The sequence below is a fragment of the Myotis yumanensis genome, unplaced genomic scaffold (assembly GCF_028538775.1).
Source record: "Myotis yumanensis isolate MYYU_CA2020_CCGP unplaced genomic scaffold, mMyoYum1.0.hap1 SCAF_10, whole genome shotgun sequence".
NCBI lineage: Eukaryota > Metazoa > Chordata > Mammalia > Chiroptera > Vespertilionidae > Myotis > Myotis yumanensis.
This window is the reverse complement of record NW_027223761.1, coordinates 51,516,828-51,535,253: the sequence shown is the minus strand read 5'-3', so window position 1 is coordinate 51,535,253 and position 18,426 is coordinate 51,516,828. Positions and strand designations below refer to the sequence as shown.

Sequence of the window (18,426 nt, the reverse complement as noted above, 5' to 3'; positions counted from 1 at the left end):
AGGAAGAGCAGCTGTACGTGAAGACTCCCCCCACCAGCCAGAAGAGCCACCACAGCTGTGAACAGCACCCACTAGAGGAGCTGCTGCCAACTGAGGAGCAGCTGCTACCACAACCACCAAAGGAGCAACCACAGCCCAAGGAGCCACTGCCACCCGGGGAGCAGCCACTGAACGACTCAACATCTAGATATGCCAGTGAGATCAAACATGGGTAGGCAAAGAAACCCCCAAAGGAAAGAAAAGGAAGACTCGCCAGAAAAGCAGCTAAGTGAGACAGAGGCATGCAACATGACAGAAAAAGAATTCAGAATAAGGGTCCTAGCGTGCATAAACCGGATGGAGGAAAAAATCAACTACTTATGCAAGAAGCAAGAAGAAACAGGTGAAAAAATCAATAACTTATGCAAGACCCAAGAAGAAATGAAGAGCGATATAGCTGCAATAAAAAACACCATTGAAAGCATCAATAGTAGACTAGGAGAAGCGGAGGACCGAATTAATGAATTAAAAGACAAAGAAGCAAAACACACCTAAACTGTACTGCAATTGGAGAAAAAAATTAAAAGACAGGAGGAGAGCCTAAGGGAGCTCGTTTGGGACAACATGAAACGAAACAACATACGAATAATAGGGGTGCCAAAACAACAGAAAGAGGAACAAAGATTAGAAAACCTACTCGAAGAAATAATATCAGAAAACTTCCCTGAGGTGGGAAAGAAAAAAGTCACACAAGCACAGAGAGTCCCAAACAAGGTGAACCCGAAAAGACCCACACCAAGACACATCATAATTACCATGGCAAATGTTCAGGACAAAGAGAGAATCTTACAGGCTGCAAGAGAGAGACGGAAAGTTACATACAAGGGATCTCCCATTAGATTATCAAATGATTTCTCAACAGAAACACATCAGGCCAGAAAAGAATGGACAGAAATTTACAAAGTGATGCAAAGCAAAGGACTGAATCCAAGAATACTCTATCCAGCAAGGCTATCATTCAAAATTGAAGGGGAAATAAGAAGCTTCATAGACAAAAAAAAGGCTAAGGGAGTTTATCACCACCAAGCCAGCAATGCAAGAAATGCTGAAGGGACTGGTGTAAAAAGAAATAAAAAGCACAGAAAGAAAACAGCCACAAAAAAATAGAAATGGCTACAAACAAGTACCTTTCAATAATAACTTTAAACGTAAACGAACTAAATGCTCCAACCAAAAGACATCGAGTGGCTGAATGGATAAAAAAACATGACCCATACATCTGCTGTCTACAAGAGACCCACCTTATAAGAAGGGGCTCACACAGACTGAAAGTGAAGGGACGGAAAAATATCTTTCAGGCAAATGGAAAGGAAAAGAAAGCTGGGGTAGCAATACTTATATTGGACAAAATAGACCTCAAAATGAAGGCCATAACCAGAGATAAGGAAGGCCACTTCATAATACTAAAGGGATCAATACAACAAGAAGATATAACCCTGGTAAACATATATGTACCCAATGCAGGAGCACTCAAATACATAAAAAAACTCCTGGAAGATATCAAAGGAGAGATCGACAACAATACAATCATAGTAGGGGACTTTAATACACACTGACATCACTGGATAAGTCCGCTAGACAAACAATCAGTAAAGAAACAGCAATCCTAAATGACTCACTAGATCAGATGGACTTAATAGACATCTTCAGAACACTTTACCCCAAAGCCACAGAATATACATTCTACTCAAGTGCTCATAAGACATATTCAAAAATAGACCACATATTGGGTCACAAGCAAAGTGTCCCGAAATTCAAGAAGATTGAAATCATAAAAAGCATTTTCTCAGACCACGATGGCATAATATTAGAAATAAATTACAATAAAAATAACCCAAAATACTCAAACACTTGGAAGCTGAATAGCATGTTATTAAATATTGATTGGGTTACCAATGAGATCAAAGAAGAAATTAAAAACATCCTGGAAACTAATGACAATGAAAACACAACAATCCAAAACCTATGGGACGCAACGAAAGCAGTCCTGAGAGGGAAGTTTATAGCTCTACAGGCCTATCTCAACAAACAAGAAAAAATGGTAGTAAATCATCTAACTCTACAACTCAAAGAATTAGAAAGAGAGCAACAAGAAAACCCCAGAGTGAGCAGAAGGAGAAAGATAATAAAGATTAGAGCAGAAATAAATGACCTAGAGACCAAAAAAACATACAGAAAATCAATGAAACCAAGAGCTGGTTCTTTGAAAGGATAAACAAGATTGACAAATCTCTAGCCAGGCTCACCAAAAAGCAAAGAGAGAGGACCCAAATAAACAAAATCAGAAACGATAGAGGTGAAATAACAACAGACCCCACAGAAATACAAATGATTATTAAAAAGTACTATGGACAGCTCTACTCCAACAAACTAGACAACTTGGAGGAAATGAACATATTTCTAGAAAAATACAACATTCCAAAACTCAATCAGGAAGAATCTAAAAATCTCAATAGGCCAATAACTATGGAAGAAATTGAAGCAGTCATCAAAAAGCTTCCAGCAAAAAAAAGCCCAGGACCAGGCGGCTTCACAGGGGAGTTTTACCAAACATTCCAGGAAGAACTAAAACCTACCCTCCTCAGACTACTACAAAAAATTCAAGAGGAAGGAACACTTCCAATCTCATTCTATGAAGCCAGGTATCACTCTAATACCAAAACCAGATAAAGACAACACAATGAAAGAGAATTACAGGCCAATATCCCTCATGAACATAGATGCTAAAATCCTCAACAAAATCTTAGCAAATCGGATCCAGCAGTACATCAGAAAGATCATACACCATGACCAAGTAGGATTTATTTCAGGGATGCAAGGATGGTTCAATATCCGCAAATCAATAAACGTGATACATCACATAAACAAATTGAAAGAAGAAAACCACATGGTCATATCAATTGATGCAGAAAAAGCATTTGACAAAATCCAACACCCATTTTTGATAAAAACTCTCAGCAAGGCGGGAGTAAAAGGATCATACCTCAACATAATAAAAGCCATATATGACAGGCCCACAGCCAACATCATACTCAATGGACAAAAACTAACACCATTTCCCCTAAGAACAGGAACAAGACAGGGATGCGCACTCTCACCACTCCTGTTCAACATAGTACTGGAAATATTAGCCATTGCAATTAGACAAGAAGAAGAAATAAAAGGCATCCAAATTGGAAAAGATGAAGTAAAACTGTCCTTATTTGCAGACGACATGATACTATACATAAAAAACCCTAAAGACTCCATCAAAAAGCTACTAGACTTAATACATGAATTTGGCAATGTAGCAGGATACAAAATTAACCCCAAGAAATCTGAGGCATTTCTATTCACCAATAGTGAACTTTCAGGAAGAGAGATTATAAAAACAATCCCATTTACCATTGCACCAAAAAAATTAAGATACCTAGGAATAAACTTAACTAAAGAGGTAAAAGACCTCTACTCAGAAAACTACAGGACGTTGAAAAAAGAGATAGAGGAAGACATAAACAGATGGAAGAACATACCGTGTTCATGGATTGGTAGATTCAACATCATTAAAATGTTCATACTACCCAAAGCAATCTATAAATTCAACGCACTTCCCATTAAAATATCAACGGCATACTTCACAGATCTAGAACGAACTCTCCAAAAATTCATCTGGAATAAAAAAAGACCCCGAATAGCTGCAGCAATCCTGAGAAAGAAGAAAGTAGGTGGGATCTCAATACCAGATATCAAGATGTATTACAAAGCCACTATTCTCAAAACTGCCTGGTACTGGCACAAGAACAGGCATATGGATCAATGGAATAGAATAGAGAACCCAGAAATCGGCCTGAACCAATACGCTCAATTAATATTTGACAAAGGAGGAAAGAACATTCAATGGAGCCAAGATAGTCTCTTCAATAAATGGTGTTGGGAATATTGGACAGATATATGCAAGAAAATGAAACTAGACCACCAACTTACACCATACACAAAAATAAACTCAGAATGGATAAAGGACTTAAATGTACGACAGGAAACCATAAAAATTCTAGAAGAATTCAAAGGCAACAAAATCTCAGACACGTGCCGAAGCAACTTCTTCACTAATACAGCTCCTAGGGCACTTGAAACTAAAGAGAAATTGAACAAATGGGACTACATCAAAATAAAAAGCTTCTGCACAGCAAAAGAAACCATCAACAAAACAATGAGAAAACCCACTGCGTGGGAAAACATATTTGCCAGTGTCATATCTGATAAGGGCCTAATCTCCAAAATTTATAGGGAACTCATACAACTTAACAAAAGGAAGATAAACAATCCAGTCAAAAAATGGGCAAAGGACCTAAATAGACACCTTTCAAAAGAGGACATTCAGAAAGCCAAGAGACATATGAAAACATGCTCAAAGTCACTAATCATCAAAGAGATGCAAATCAAAACTACAATGAGGTACCATCTTACACCTGTCAGAATGGCTATCATCAACAAATCAACAAACGACAAGTGCTGGAGAGGATGTGGAGAAAAAGGAATACTCGTGCACTGCTGGTGGGAATGCAGACTGGTGCAGCCACTATGGAAGACAGTATGGAGTTTCCTCAAAAAACTGGAAATGGAACTCCCATTTGACTCTGTGATCCCACTTCTAGGAATATATCCCAAGAAACCAGAAACACCAATCAGAAAGGATATATGCACCTGTATGTTCATAGCAGCACAATTCACCATAGCTAAGATCTGGAAACAGCCTAAGTGCCCATCAGTAGATGAATGGATTAGAAAACCGTGGTACATCTACATGATGGAATACTATGCTGCTGTAAAAAAGAAGGAACTCTTACCATTTGCAACGGCATGGATGGAACTGGAGAGCATTATGCTAAGTGAAATAAGCCAGTCAATGAAGGAAAAATACCACATGATCTCACACATTCATGGATAATAGAGACCATTATAAACCTTTGAACAATAATAGATATAGAGGCAGAACTGCCTCAAACAGATTGTCAAACTGCAGCGTGAAGGCCGGGGATGGTTGGGGGGCAGGAGGGAGGGGGGTAAGAGATCAACTGAAGGACTTGTATGCATGCATATAAGCATAACCAATGGACATAAGACACTGGGGGGTAGGGGAAGCCAGGGGATTGTCAAGGGCGGGGAAAAAAAGGGACACATATGTAATACCCTTTATAATACTTTAAGCAATAAAAAATTTTTTAAAAAAGAAACAACTCCCAAAGAAAAGAAAAAGTGAAATCACCAGAAAAGAAACTAAATGGAAAAGAGGCGTGCAATTGGTCAGAAAAAGAATTCAGAGTAATGGTCATAGAGTTCATAAACCAGATGGATGAAAAGATGAACAACTTATGTAAGATTTAGGAGAAAATAAAAAAATTATCTACACTAATAAAATAGAAAGATGCAAATTAACCATCACTCCACCACTCTGCTACACCTACCAGCCTCGCCCACCAGCAAATCAGGAGCGAGTATGCAAATTAACCCAACTAAGATGGTAGCGGCCACGGAGCTGGAGCAAGCAGGAGGCTTGGATTGCCCCCGGCGATGGAGGAAGCCAATCTTCCCACCTGCCCTGGCCGGCCCAGGGCTCTGCTCAAGGCTACAAAGTTTCAATTATAGAAGATAAATAAATCCCAGATACCTTCTTTCAGCCAGCCTTGGCCTCCACTCAAGGAGGGGCTGAGAGTCTAGGTTGCCAGGGTGCATGGCCAGCCTTAAAACGGCCATCAGCCCCTCACCCAGGCGGGCCAGGCACCCCAGTGGGATCCCCACTCTGATCCCGGACACCCTTCAGGGCAAACCAGCTGGCCCCCACCCATGCACCAGGCCTCTATCCTATATAATAAAAGGGTAATATGCAAATTGACCCTAATAGCAGAACAAGTGGGAATGAATGGTCACTATAACACACACTGACCACCAGGGGGCAGACGCTCAATGCAGGAGATGCCCCCTGGTGGTCAGTGTGCTCTCACAGGGGGAGTTCTGCTCAGCCACAAGCCAGGCTGACGGCTGCCAGCACAGCAGTGGTGGCAGGAGCCTCTCCTGCCTCCTCAGCAGTGCTAAGGATGTCCGACTGCAGCTTAGGCCTGCTCTCCACTGGCAAGTGGACATCCCTGGAGGGCTCCCGGGATGCCAGAGGGATGTCTGACTGCTAGCTTAGGCCCAATCCCCTGGGGCCTAAGCCGCAGGTAGACATCCCCTGAGGGGTCCCAGACTGTGAGAGGTCACAGGCTGGGCTGAGGACCCTCCTGAGTGCACAGATTTTTGTACACTGTGCCTCTAGTATAGCTATAATATAAAACACAATGGAAGGTTTCAACAGTAGACTAGAAGAAGTGGAAGACCGAATTAGTGAATTAGATGATAGGGCAGCAAAACACACCCAATCTGAAAAGCTAGTGGAGAAAAAAATTAGAAAGCAGGAGAAGAGTCTAAGAGAGTTTTAGGACAACATGGAACAAAGTAACATACATATAATAGGGGTGCTGGAATGACAAGAAGAAGAGCAAGGAGTAGTAAACCTATTTGAAGAAATGACAGAAAACTTCCCTGATTTGGAGAAGAAAAAAGTCACATAAGCACAGAGTCCCAAACAAGATGAACCCAGAAGACCCACACTAAGACATGTTGTAATTACAATAGCAAACGTTAATGACAAAGAGAGAATCTTAGGGTCTACAAGAGAGAGACAGAAAGTAACCTACAAAGGAACTCCCATTAGACTATCAAATGATTTTTTAATAGAAATACATCAGAAGGGAATGGAATGAAGTATACAAAGCATTGCAAAGCAAGGGACTGAATCCAAGAATACTCTATCCAGCAAGGCTGTCATTCAAACTTGAAGGGAAAATCAAGAGCTTCACAGATAAAAATGGCTAAGGGAGTTTATCACTACCAACACAGCAATGTAAGAAATGCTAAAGGACTGTGGTAAAAAGAAGAAATAAAAAAGCAAGAAGGAACCCAAGCTCAAAGAATAAAAATGGATACAAACAAGTACCTATGAATAATAACCATAAACATAAATGGATTAAATGCTCCAATCAAAAGACATCAAGTGGCTATATGATAAGAAAACATGACCCATATATATGCAGTCTACAAAAGACCCACCTCAGGACAAGGGACTCACACAGACTGAAATTGAAGGGATGGAAATACATCTTTCAGGCAAATGGAAATGAAAAGAAAGCTGGGGTAGTAATACTTATATCTGACAAAATAGATCTCTAAGTGAAGGCCATAACAAGAGATAGGAGGGCCACTTCATAATACTAAAGGGATCAATACAACAAGAGGATATAACTCTGGTTAACATATATATATGCACCCAATGCAGGAGCATCCAAATACATAAAAAAACTTCTGGAAGATATCAAAGGAGAGATTGACAGCAATACAATCATAATAGGGGACTTTAATACCTCCATTGACATTAGTGGATAAATCCTCTAGACAAAAAAATCAACAAAGAAACAGCAATCCTAAATGACTCACTACATCAGATGGACTTAATTGACATCTTCAGAACATTTCACCCCCAAGCTACAGAATATACATTCTTCTCAAGTGCACATGGGGCATTCTCAAAGATAGACCACACATTAGTACACAGGCAAATTCTCTCCAATTTCAAGAAGATTGAAATAATATCTAGCATCTTTTCAGATCACAATGGAATGATAATAGAAATAAACTACAATAAAAATAAAAAATTCAAACACTTGGAGGATAAATAGCATGCTATTATACAATGATTGGGTTACCAAAGAGATCAGAGAAGAAATTATAAACATCCTGGAAACAAATGACAATGAAAGCACAACAATCCAAAATCTATGAAACACAGTGAAAGCAGTCCTGAGAGGAAAGTTCATAGCACTACAGGCCTACCTCAAAAAACAAGAAAAACTTGTAATAAATTATTTAACTCTACAACTTAAAGAATAAGAAAGAGAGCTGCAAGGAAAGCCCAGAGTGAGCAGAAGGAAAGAAATAATAAAGATAAGAGCAGAAATAAATGACATAGAAACCAAAGAAACAATACAAAAAATCAATAAAACCAAAAGCTTGTTCTTTGAAAGGATAAACAAGATTGATGAACCTCTAGCCAGGCTCACCAAGAAGCAAAACCTATCCTGAGAAAGAACAAAGTAGGAGGGATCTCAATACCAGATATCAAGCTATATTACAAAGCCACTGTTCTCAAAACTGCCTGGTACTGGTACAAGAACAGACATAGAGAGCAATGGAATAGAATAGAGAACCCAAAAATTGACTCAAGCCAGGATGCTTAATTAATATTTGACAAAGGATACAAGAGCATACAATGGAGTCAAGACAGTCTCTTCAATAAATGGTGTTGGGAAAATTGAACAGATACATGCAAAAAAATGAAACTAGACCACCAACTTACACCATATACAAAAATAAACAAAATGGATAAAGAACTTAAACGTATGATGGAAAAACATAATTTTAGTGCAAATTACAGGCAGAAAAATATCAGCCATATGTTGTAGCAATATCTTTACTGGTACAGCTCCTAGAGCAATGGAAATTAAGGAGAAAATAAACAAATAGGACAATATCAAAATAAAAAGCTTCTGCAAAGCAAAAGAAACCATAAAAAATCAACAAAAAAGCTCACTGCATGGGAGGATGTATTTGCCAATGTTTTCTCCAATAAGCATTTAATCTCCAAAATTTACAGGGAATGCATACAATTTAACAAAAGGAAGATAACCCAATAAAAAAATGGGCAGAGGACCTACATAGACACTTTCTGAAAGAGGACACACAGAAGGCCAAGAGATATATGAAAACATGCTCAAAGTCACTAATCATCTGAGAGATGCAAATCAAAACAACAATGAGGTACCAGTCAGATGGCCATCATCAACAAATCAACAAAGGACAAGTGCTGGCGAAGATGGGGAGAAAAAGGAACTGTTGTGCACTGCTGGTGGGAATGCAGACTGGTGCAGCCACGGTGGAAAGCAGTATGGAGTTTGCTCAGAAAATTAAAAATGGAACTCCCATTTGACCCAGTCATCCCACTTCTAGGAATATTTCCCAAGAAACCAGAAACACCAATCAGAAAGGACATATGCACTCCTATATTCATAGCAGCACAATTTACCATAGCTAAGATTTGGAAACAGCCTAAGTGCCCATCAGCAGATGATTGGTTTAAAAAACCATGGTACATCTACACAATGGAATAATAGGCAACTGTAAAAAATAAGGAACTCTTACCATTTGTAACAGCATGAATGGACCTGGAGAGCATTATGCAAAGCGAAATAAGCCAGTCAGAGAAAGATAAGTTATCACATGATCTCATTCATATGTGGAATCTAATGCACAACATAAACTAATGAACAAAAATAGATCCATAGACAGAGAAGCATCGAACTTACTTTCAAACCTCAGAGGGAAGGCAGGGGGAAGGTAAGCGGGGGAGGGGGGGGGGGCAAGAGATCAACCAAAGGACTTGTATGCATGAATATAAGCATTACCAATGGACACAGTCACTAGAGGGGTGAGGGCATGTGCTGGGGGATGGAATTGGCCAGGGAGAGGTCAATGGAGGAAAAAGGTAATGCAATAGCTATGTACAGTCTGGGGGGGCAGTTTACTTGAAATATCAGGAGGACAACTCTGTAAGATATATGATTGTCTAACCACTATGTTGTACACCTGAATCTAATACAGAATAATATTGAATGTGAACTATAATTGAAAAACGATGGAAAATTGTATGTTATATGTTTTTCATCACAATAAAAAATAAATAAAAGAGAACTCTGAGACTTAATGCAAGGGAGAAAGAAAGGAAGGAATGCAGGAATCTCACTCTTGGACAGGTAAGGGGCACAACTTATCTATAGGACTAGATAAGGGCAGATTAAGATTCTTGCTCCTTTTCTACAAGTTTTAAGATCCTTGCTTTTTAGGACTATCCAGGGCACTCATGGCTTCAGCTACCTTGTACATACTGATGACATCTTCTGTACATAATGTCTGATTATCCAGTATCAGGACCCTTCTTCTAGACTCTAGAATCTGGAGGGACCAGGAGGTTAGGGGTCCTTCTGCCTTGGACCAACAGAAAAAGCAGGTGTTTTCTATAATTCCCTATCTCACTCTGTCCTCCAGCCTATTCCTTTTAAGAACAGGTAAATTAGTGGTAGTAGTGAGGAAAGGGCTGTAACACATATCAACAACCAGGACAATGTGGAATTTGGTGCCCATGGCTGTGAATTTTTGCTGCCCTGCCCCAGGGCTCAGAGATCTTGCTGCTCAGAGACTATCTAGAAAGGGCTGGCTCAAAGAATGGGAGTGGGGGAAGGCATTCCCAAGGCCATGCTCTCTTTAGGTGGAGGGGAAATAGGCTTTATATGTGGGGAATGGATTCTGAGCTGGCAGAGGCATGTGGTATATAATAGTGCAGGGTCTTAAGGACCTTGGAAGCAACCACAGAGATGGAGCATATATTACTTCTCCATGGACTAGGCAGCACTTTTTAACCTTTTTGATATCATGGCACACAGAGAACATGATGTTATTTGTTAGGGACACTGTAGTAAATTGGAAGGGGATTAGGATATATGGGTTTCATGGAAAAAAATAACATTTTATCTGTAGTATCTAAAGGGTGTTCCAGAATTCACGCAAGAAGTAATTTTGATAGAAAACACAGGTTTATAATTAAAAATTGTAAATTTCTTATTGATTCATAAAGTATACAGTATAGGGTTATGTATGAAATTCACATCGGGTAAATGGCCTCTACAGCTTTGCTGGCACATATGCAAAGCCGTGGTCTTCATTGGTCTTCATTGTCCCTGCTCCTGGGCCATAATTGGTACTTGGTAATGCTTATCAAATTGAAGGGATTGAAATCAAAGGGCAACAGATATTAGAATCTGATTCAATAAACCAAGTAAAATTAGGCTTTTATTTATTTTTGTTGTTGTTGTTAATGCTTACGCAAAATTCAAATCTTGTGTGATAAAAAAGCCTAAGTGATTGGCCATCTAACCATCTGGTAGCTATGATATGCACTGACCACCAGGGGGCAGACGCTGAATGCAAGAGCTGCAGAGTGACAACAACTTTGCAGAGTGCCCTCTCTTACTCTAGGACCCCTCAGGGGATGTCAGACTGCCATTTTTGGCCTGATCCATGCACTCCAGTGGTGCACGAATCCATGTACTGGGCCTCTAGTACGATTATAAGAAAAATGAAATAGAAGTTATTAAGTAAGAAATATGTTAAATATGAATTTAGAAGAAATACACTAAAGATCTTAAATTTTTATAATTTTTGAAGTAGTTTCAATAAATACAGCTTTTTGATTTTTGATTGTATACTTGAAATAACTGCAGGTAACTATCAGTGTTCAATTATGGTTATTAATGATGGTTATCAATTTTCCATAACCATCATTGGTGAGATATTTTAGTTGCGTAAGTAGGTAATACAAATATTAAAATCCTTTTCAATCCCACTCTTTTACATTGTAGCTAAAGAACCTAACAGCTCTTTCTTTTCTTTCATTTACAAATGTAATATTGAAATTTCTTGTAAAAATGTGAATGGATTTAAAATCCAATTGCATTGTTTTCTCATCCAGGGTTTCAAAATGAGGAGTTTTACTTTGTAGAATGTACATGTAATGTTAAGATAACCCCTTTTCAGTTAGTTTGCTTGTATGAACTGCAACTTCACAAAACATATCTGATGTAAATGAGGACAGAGTTTGGGTGCTGCTGCTTTGAGCTCCACCGGGAATCCCTGCCTGGCCTCTTTGTTCCTCCAATCCACTCCAGGTATGGCCACAGGTGGGTTCCTTGAGCACCTGCATTTGAACTCTTCCTGTTGCTCTAGGGGTCCTTTTCCTGAAGGGCAGCAGCATTCAGTGCAGGTGGCTGAAGACTAAATCTAGGCAGTTGATCAAGCAGAGTGTGTAGTGGCTCTTATTAAACAAGCTGTCATAGGTTTCACTTCCCATTTGATGCTCATCTTGCAAAGCCATCAGAAGGACCCAAACTTGTGGGAAAATTGTTATAATTCATGCTTAAGGGTGAAGCATGAAGTCCTACTGGTGTCTGTACTGGCATATGGTACCTTCAGCTAAGTGGGGTCCTGTATACAAATCTCTTGAATGTGTAGAGAATAAGAGGTCAGGGACAACATTTTATGTCAACTATCTCACCTGGGCAAGAGAAACTTACCTGGTTTCTGCCTTCCCTTACAGGACAGTGCCAGCTTTCCACCAATGACAGAGATGGGACACTGTGGAAACAATGCAAAGATCTAAGAAGCTGTTGAAAGAGCTGTTAGAGAAGGTGGGGAGGATTTTAGCAAAGAGTCCCAGGCTGTCAGTGCTGAGCTCTTCACAGAGCTAAGTCTTGACCAAAATCTTTGTATAGAGACTTACTGCAAAACTAAAGTGCCCAATACAATTTCTCTAATTGATCCTTTGTACTTCTACACTACAAGTGATAAATTTATGGTGGAACTCAAATGAAATGGTGTTGAATAAAGGAAAGTGGGAACAAGACTTACTATTCTATAAAGTCTTAGGAGGACCTGAAAGATGATGTGGCAGTTTGAGGTTCTCTCAGGCAACTCTCAATTGGCAGCACCCCAGCTCCAGGAAGGGGTCCAACTTTCCAAGCAGGGAGTTAGAGTACTTTGCCAGCTGCCAATCATACATTGTTAGATCAGTCTGATGATCTTGGTAAATTCCTTCAGGGAATTCACTTGGTCCACCATGGCTACTTCCTCAGGCTACTCTGAAATCACCAGCTAGTAATTTCATTTTAGTACCCTTCAGTATTTGTAACTTTTTGCTCTAAAAGAGAAAATCCTGGTTCTTAATCCTTAATATTTTTGATCAACCCCCCTGTATGAAGCCAGTTTCTGATCTCTGTTTCTACCCTTTCTCCTACATGAACACCCACCTCAACCCTCTCCAGCACTACGCTGGGTATTTCCTCTGCATGGATGCCTCTTTACCTTGTGTGTGCTCTGGCATGTCCTACCCATTCCTCACTGTGCTCTGGCTCTGACACCCATCAGAGACCTTCCTCCTCCCATGGAGGACTTTCATCTCCTCCATGTCAGGCTTCTTCCATGGGTTGGTGTCTCTTAACTGCTTAGGCTCTGACCCCTTGCTGGGGGCCACCTCAGTTTGCCTTCTACCCTCCTGTCCTTCTGACTGCCAGAACAGATTGAACTTACGCTGCATACTTGTACACTTTCAGACTGAGTTGTTCAGGAAGAGAAGGGAAGGGAAAAGAAGAAAAAGAGAAGGGAATAGAAAATAAAAAGGGATGGAAGTCCAAGAAAAGGCTATCCCTTTCTTATAAAATAAAAGAAAGAGAAAATATTTTTGAAATGATCCAAGTTGGTGGCATGCCAGGTGTGAGGGTGGGAGTCAGTGTGTATTTGAGAGAGAGCATGTGCGTGGGCAAGTGTGAGTGCAATTGTGTGTGAGTTGTCTGTGTGGGGACTAGCTCCAGGTAGCACCTGCCACCACTTGCTGCCTCAGGCCCAGCACCTGTAGCTCCAGGTTTGGAGCATGAGCCATTCTGGATTTACCTGATAAATCCTCAAGAACCACAGAGTCCCAGGGAGTAGATAGAGATGGCCATGTCAGTCCTGGTTGTGCGCGGGGAGCTAAGTGGTGGGAATTAAAGTCATAGACTTGCCAGCTGGACAGGAAGAGCACTTCATCATTGTTTTTCCTGGGAAGTTAGGGCCGATGTGCCCGTAGAAGGAGCCATGCAGCAGAGCTCAGGGCCAGCGCAGGTGTCTGACAGGCAAACCCACTAGTGAACCTGAGGGACCCTTTACTTTCTAGAGGCATTTTAAGCAGAGAGCCAGACTGGGAGTGGACAGTGGGCACAGGAAGGAGGCCCTGCCCACCTTGAGTGCAGGTGAGGATCCCCTTCCACAGCCTGTGGAAGGGCTGGTTCTGCCTCACCCTCTACTACCTGAGGCAAGTGGGAAAGGCTCTGGGCTCCAAAATCTGCTTCCCTGGGCTGGGTCTGGCAGCAGGGAGGACTCTGGCCTGAACAGAGACTGGGAGGAGGCCCTGCCCACTAAGGGCCAGCAGCATTGAAACAGTGGAGTGCCAAGTGGGGCTAGTTTGTTTATTTTTTTAATGTTATTCTTCACCCAAGGATATTTTTTTCCTTTGCTTTTCAGAGAGAGCGGGAAGGAGGGAGGGAAAGGGAGCTAGGGGGAGTCATGGAACAGACTGACATACCTCGGTGTAGGGGTGGGGGTATGAGAAGAGATAAATCAAAGAACTTATATGCATAGCCCATGGACACAGACAATAGGATGGTGAAGGCCTGGGGGGATTAGTGGATGGGTGGAGGAGGGTAAAGTTGGGGAAAATGCAGGACATCTGCAGTACTAACAATAAATAATATTTTTATAAAAAAAACAGAATTAGGGGCAAAAAGAAAAGAACTAATATATACATATATGCATAGCCCATGGACACAGACAATAGTGCAGTGAAGGCTAAGGGTTGGGTGGGAGCCAGGTGGATGTGGGCAATAGGGGAAAAGTGGGGCACATCTGTAATACTATAAAAAATAAAGGCAAATTAAAGAAAACACTCTATAAAACAAAACTAGAATAGTAAAATTAGTTGGTTTCTAAAAAAAAAGAGAACTGTGAGAGATGGAATGGGAAAGAAGCCTCTCCAACCATTTTTAAGGAAGAGCACATGTGGAGTGTGAGGCTGGGAACACTCACCTTGTTCACACAACTCCTATCTGAGTATCTTGCAGTGTCTCCTCACAACCTCAGGTGTATACACTGTATTGTGAAGACCACTGATCTAGTCTTCATATATTAAGCAATAGAGTGCAAATACCTAGGAGGAGACTTCCTACCTCAGAACCCTGGCAAACAGGCCCTCAAGCCTTTCAAGTCCCATAATTTGTTTTCTCTAACTTCTTCAGTTCTACCCCCTTTTCCTCCTTCTGTCTCCTTTCATCCCACCTTCCTGACAAGAAGCACAGCTCTCTCCATCCACACCTCTCTGTGCAGGAGAACCTTTCATAGAATTCTAACTTGATCCTTTCTTCAAACTGCCTCCTCCTCCAGCTTTCGGGCTGACCCCGTCCATAGGCAGGGCTCCAGACTTACCTCTGCCTCTGCTGTGGGTCTGGGTCTCTCATGATCTCTGTAGGTCTGGTTAGAGACTTTTTTCTCCGGAGCTCAGGGCTGGGAGCTGGAGGAGGTCTGTGTTAGAGGAATGATGTCAAGTACTGAATGGGGAGGAACTTGATGAGACAGATATAGTTTCTGATGGACTTTGGGCTGGGACTGTGTATGTAGCAATATTATGGTGCTTTTTATCTCTCTAGACTATGATCTAAAAATATGACATGTATCTTGACAAAGGTCATTGAAATAAATAGCACTTAACTGGACAGAATGATCTTCTACCAATTAAGACAAACATCATCATCTGAATCTGAAAGCTGTTTGGCAATTACACTAGCTTCCTTGAACATGCTCCACCTCCAATTACATATCTTTTTTTTTTTTTTTTTAGGAAATATTCATTATATGACAACTATTTTATTTCTTCTTTAATTCAAACATAATCTCATACGTTTGACCATTATTCTTTCTTTGAAGTCCCTTTTGTCTTTATTGTTGTATTACAGATGCCCCCAGTTTATCCCCCATTACCCACCTGCACCCAGTTCCTGCCCCAACACAGGCCTTCACCACACTATTATCTGTATCTATATATATTTGCACTTAAGTTCTTTGATTATTCTCTGCCCACTTTCCCATCCCCTTTCATCTGAGACCCATCAGTTTGTGCCATGCTTCCATGCCTCTGCACCTATTTTGTTCACTGGTTTGTTTTGTTCATTAGATTCCACATTTAGGTGAGATCATGTGGTACTTGTCTTTCCCTTACTGGATTATTTCACTTAGCACAATACTCTCCCGGTCCCCCATTCTGTCTCAAAGCTTCTTCTCAAACCTCATACGTCACTGCTACTCCTCTCAGGTGCCTCACCTTACTGAGCAATAGGAGCCATTTAATGGAAACTTTTCCCTCCCTTTACACCAAGTCTGCATATCCATAGCCACTCACTCCAAAGCAAATCCCAAGTACATCTGTTTGTAATTTCTCCTTTTCTGTTGTAATGGAGAAAAAAGCTTTCTATCTCCATGCTCTAAGCCTTCTTATCATTTTGTGAACTCATAATTTATGTATTGAATCCTGTTCTGCTTGAAGTTTCTATTGCCTACATTTTATGCTGACTTTTACACTCAAGTCTGCGTTTCTTTCTTTTCTCTTTTTCTTTATTGATTAAGGTATTACATATGTGTCCTTATCCCCACATTGCCCCTTTCTCCAACCACTCATGCCCTCACCCTCCTGGTGTCTGTGTCCATTGGTTAGGCTTATATGCATGCATACAAGACCTTTGGTTGATCTCTCCCCCTTATCTCCACCATCCCCTATTTTCCCTCTGAGGTTTGATGGTCTGATTGATGCTTCTCTGACTCTGGATCTGTTTTTGTTCATCAGTTTATGTTGTTCACTAGAGGCCTGGTGCACAAAAATTTGTGCATTCAGGGGTCCTTCATCCCGGCCTGTGCCCTCTCGCAGTCTGGGACCCCCTCGGGGAATGACCACCTGCTGGCTTAGGCCTGCTCCCTGGGGGATTGGGACTAAGCTGGCAGACATCTCTCTGGCAGCCCGGGAGCCCTCGGGGGATGCCCACTTGCCAGTGGAGAGCAGGCCTAAGCTGCAGTCAGACATCCTTAGCGCTGCTGAGGAGGCAGGAGTGGGTCCCACCACCACCACTGTACTGGCAGCCATAAACCTGGCCTGTGGATGAGCAGAGCTCCCCCTGTGGGAGCGCACTGACCACCAGAGGGCAGCTCCTGCATTGAGCGTCTGCCCCCTGGTGGTCAGTGTGTGTCATAGTGACCAGTCATTCCAAGTCTTTCTGCTGTTAGGGTCAATTTGCATATTACCCGTTTATTATATAGGAGTGCCTGGCCAGCCTAGTGAGGGGCTGATGGCTGTTTGCAGGCTGGCCACAGCCCCTTTAAGGTGGGGGTCCCCGCTGTGTTGCCTGGCAAGCATGGGTGAGGGGCTGATGGTTGTTTTCAGGCTGGCCACAGCCCCTTCATTGTGGGGGATCCTGCTGGGGTGCCTGGCCAGCCTGGGTGAGGGGCTGATGGCTGTTTTCAGGCTGGCCTCAAACCCCAGCCACCCAAGCTCCCAGTGAAGGCTGGCTGGAAGTAGATATCTGGGATTTATTTGTCTTCTATAATTAAAACTTTGTTGCCATGAGCGGAGGCCACAGCCAGCTCAGGGCAGGCGGAAAGCTTGGCTTCCTCCTTCGCCGGAGCAACCAAGCCTCCTGCTTGCTCCAGCTCCAAGGCTGCCGGCCACCATCTTGATTGGTTTAATTTGCATATAGTCGCTCTGATTGGCTGGTGGGCGTGGCTTAAGGCATAGCAAAGGTACGGTCAATTAGCATCTTTGTCTTTTATTAGTGTAGATTATAGTCCATAAATAAGTGAGATCATGTGATATTTATCTTTCTCTGACTGGCTTATTTCAGTTAGCATAATGCTCTCAAGTTCCATTCATGAAACTCAATGAATTCAAATGGTCAGAATTCCTTCTTTTTTAAAGCAGTGTAGTATTCCATTGTGTAGATGTACCGCAGTTTCTAGTATAGGTATTTTATCTCCTTGGTTAAGTTTATTCCTGGATACCTTATTTTTTGTTTTGTTAGCAATAGTAAATGAGATTGTTTTCTTAGTTTCTCTGTTTGAGAGTTTATCACTAGTGTATAAAAATGCCACTAACGTTTAGATGTTACTTTTGTATACTGCTACTTTGCATAAATCATTTATTAGACCTAGTAGTTTTTTTTTTGGTGGAGTCCTTAGAGTTTTCTACGTATAATATCATGTAATCTATGAATAATGACCATTTTATTTCCTCCTTTCTAATTTGAATGTCCTTTATTTCCTCTTCTTGTCTGATTGCTGTGGTTAGGACTTGCACTACTCTGTTGATTAAGAGTGGTGAAAGTGGACATCTCTGTCTTGTTCCTGTTCTTAGGGAAAATAGTTTTAGCTTTTGCCAAATGAATATGATGTTGCTATAGATTTTTCATGTATGGCCTTTAATATGTTGATGTATGATTCCTCTACTCCCAATTTGCTGTGACTTTTTATCATAAATGGGTGTTGGCATTTTTCTGCAGCTATTTATTTTTTATCTTTTGTTTTGTTTATGTGATGTGTCACATTTATTGATTTTTAAATATTGTACCAGCCTGGCTTTCC

General features: G+C 41.2%; 1 protein-coding gene across 1 annotated transcript in view; it reads right to left on the bottom strand.

The window, feature by feature from the left end:
- The window catches only part of LOC139017388 (uncharacterized), a 28,239-nt gene extending 12,909 nt beyond the window's left edge, over nt 1-15,330 (bottom strand). Inside the window, exons 1-2 of the mRNA XM_070425718.1 lie at nt 15,232-15,330; nt 12,294-12,354 (exon numbers count right to left, since the gene is read on the bottom strand). The gene's annotated coding sequence lies outside the window, so the exon portion shown is untranslated. The remainder of the gene's footprint in view (nt 1-12,293; nt 12,355-15,231) is intronic.
- Nucleotides 15,331-18,426: the final 3,096 nt, after the last annotated feature.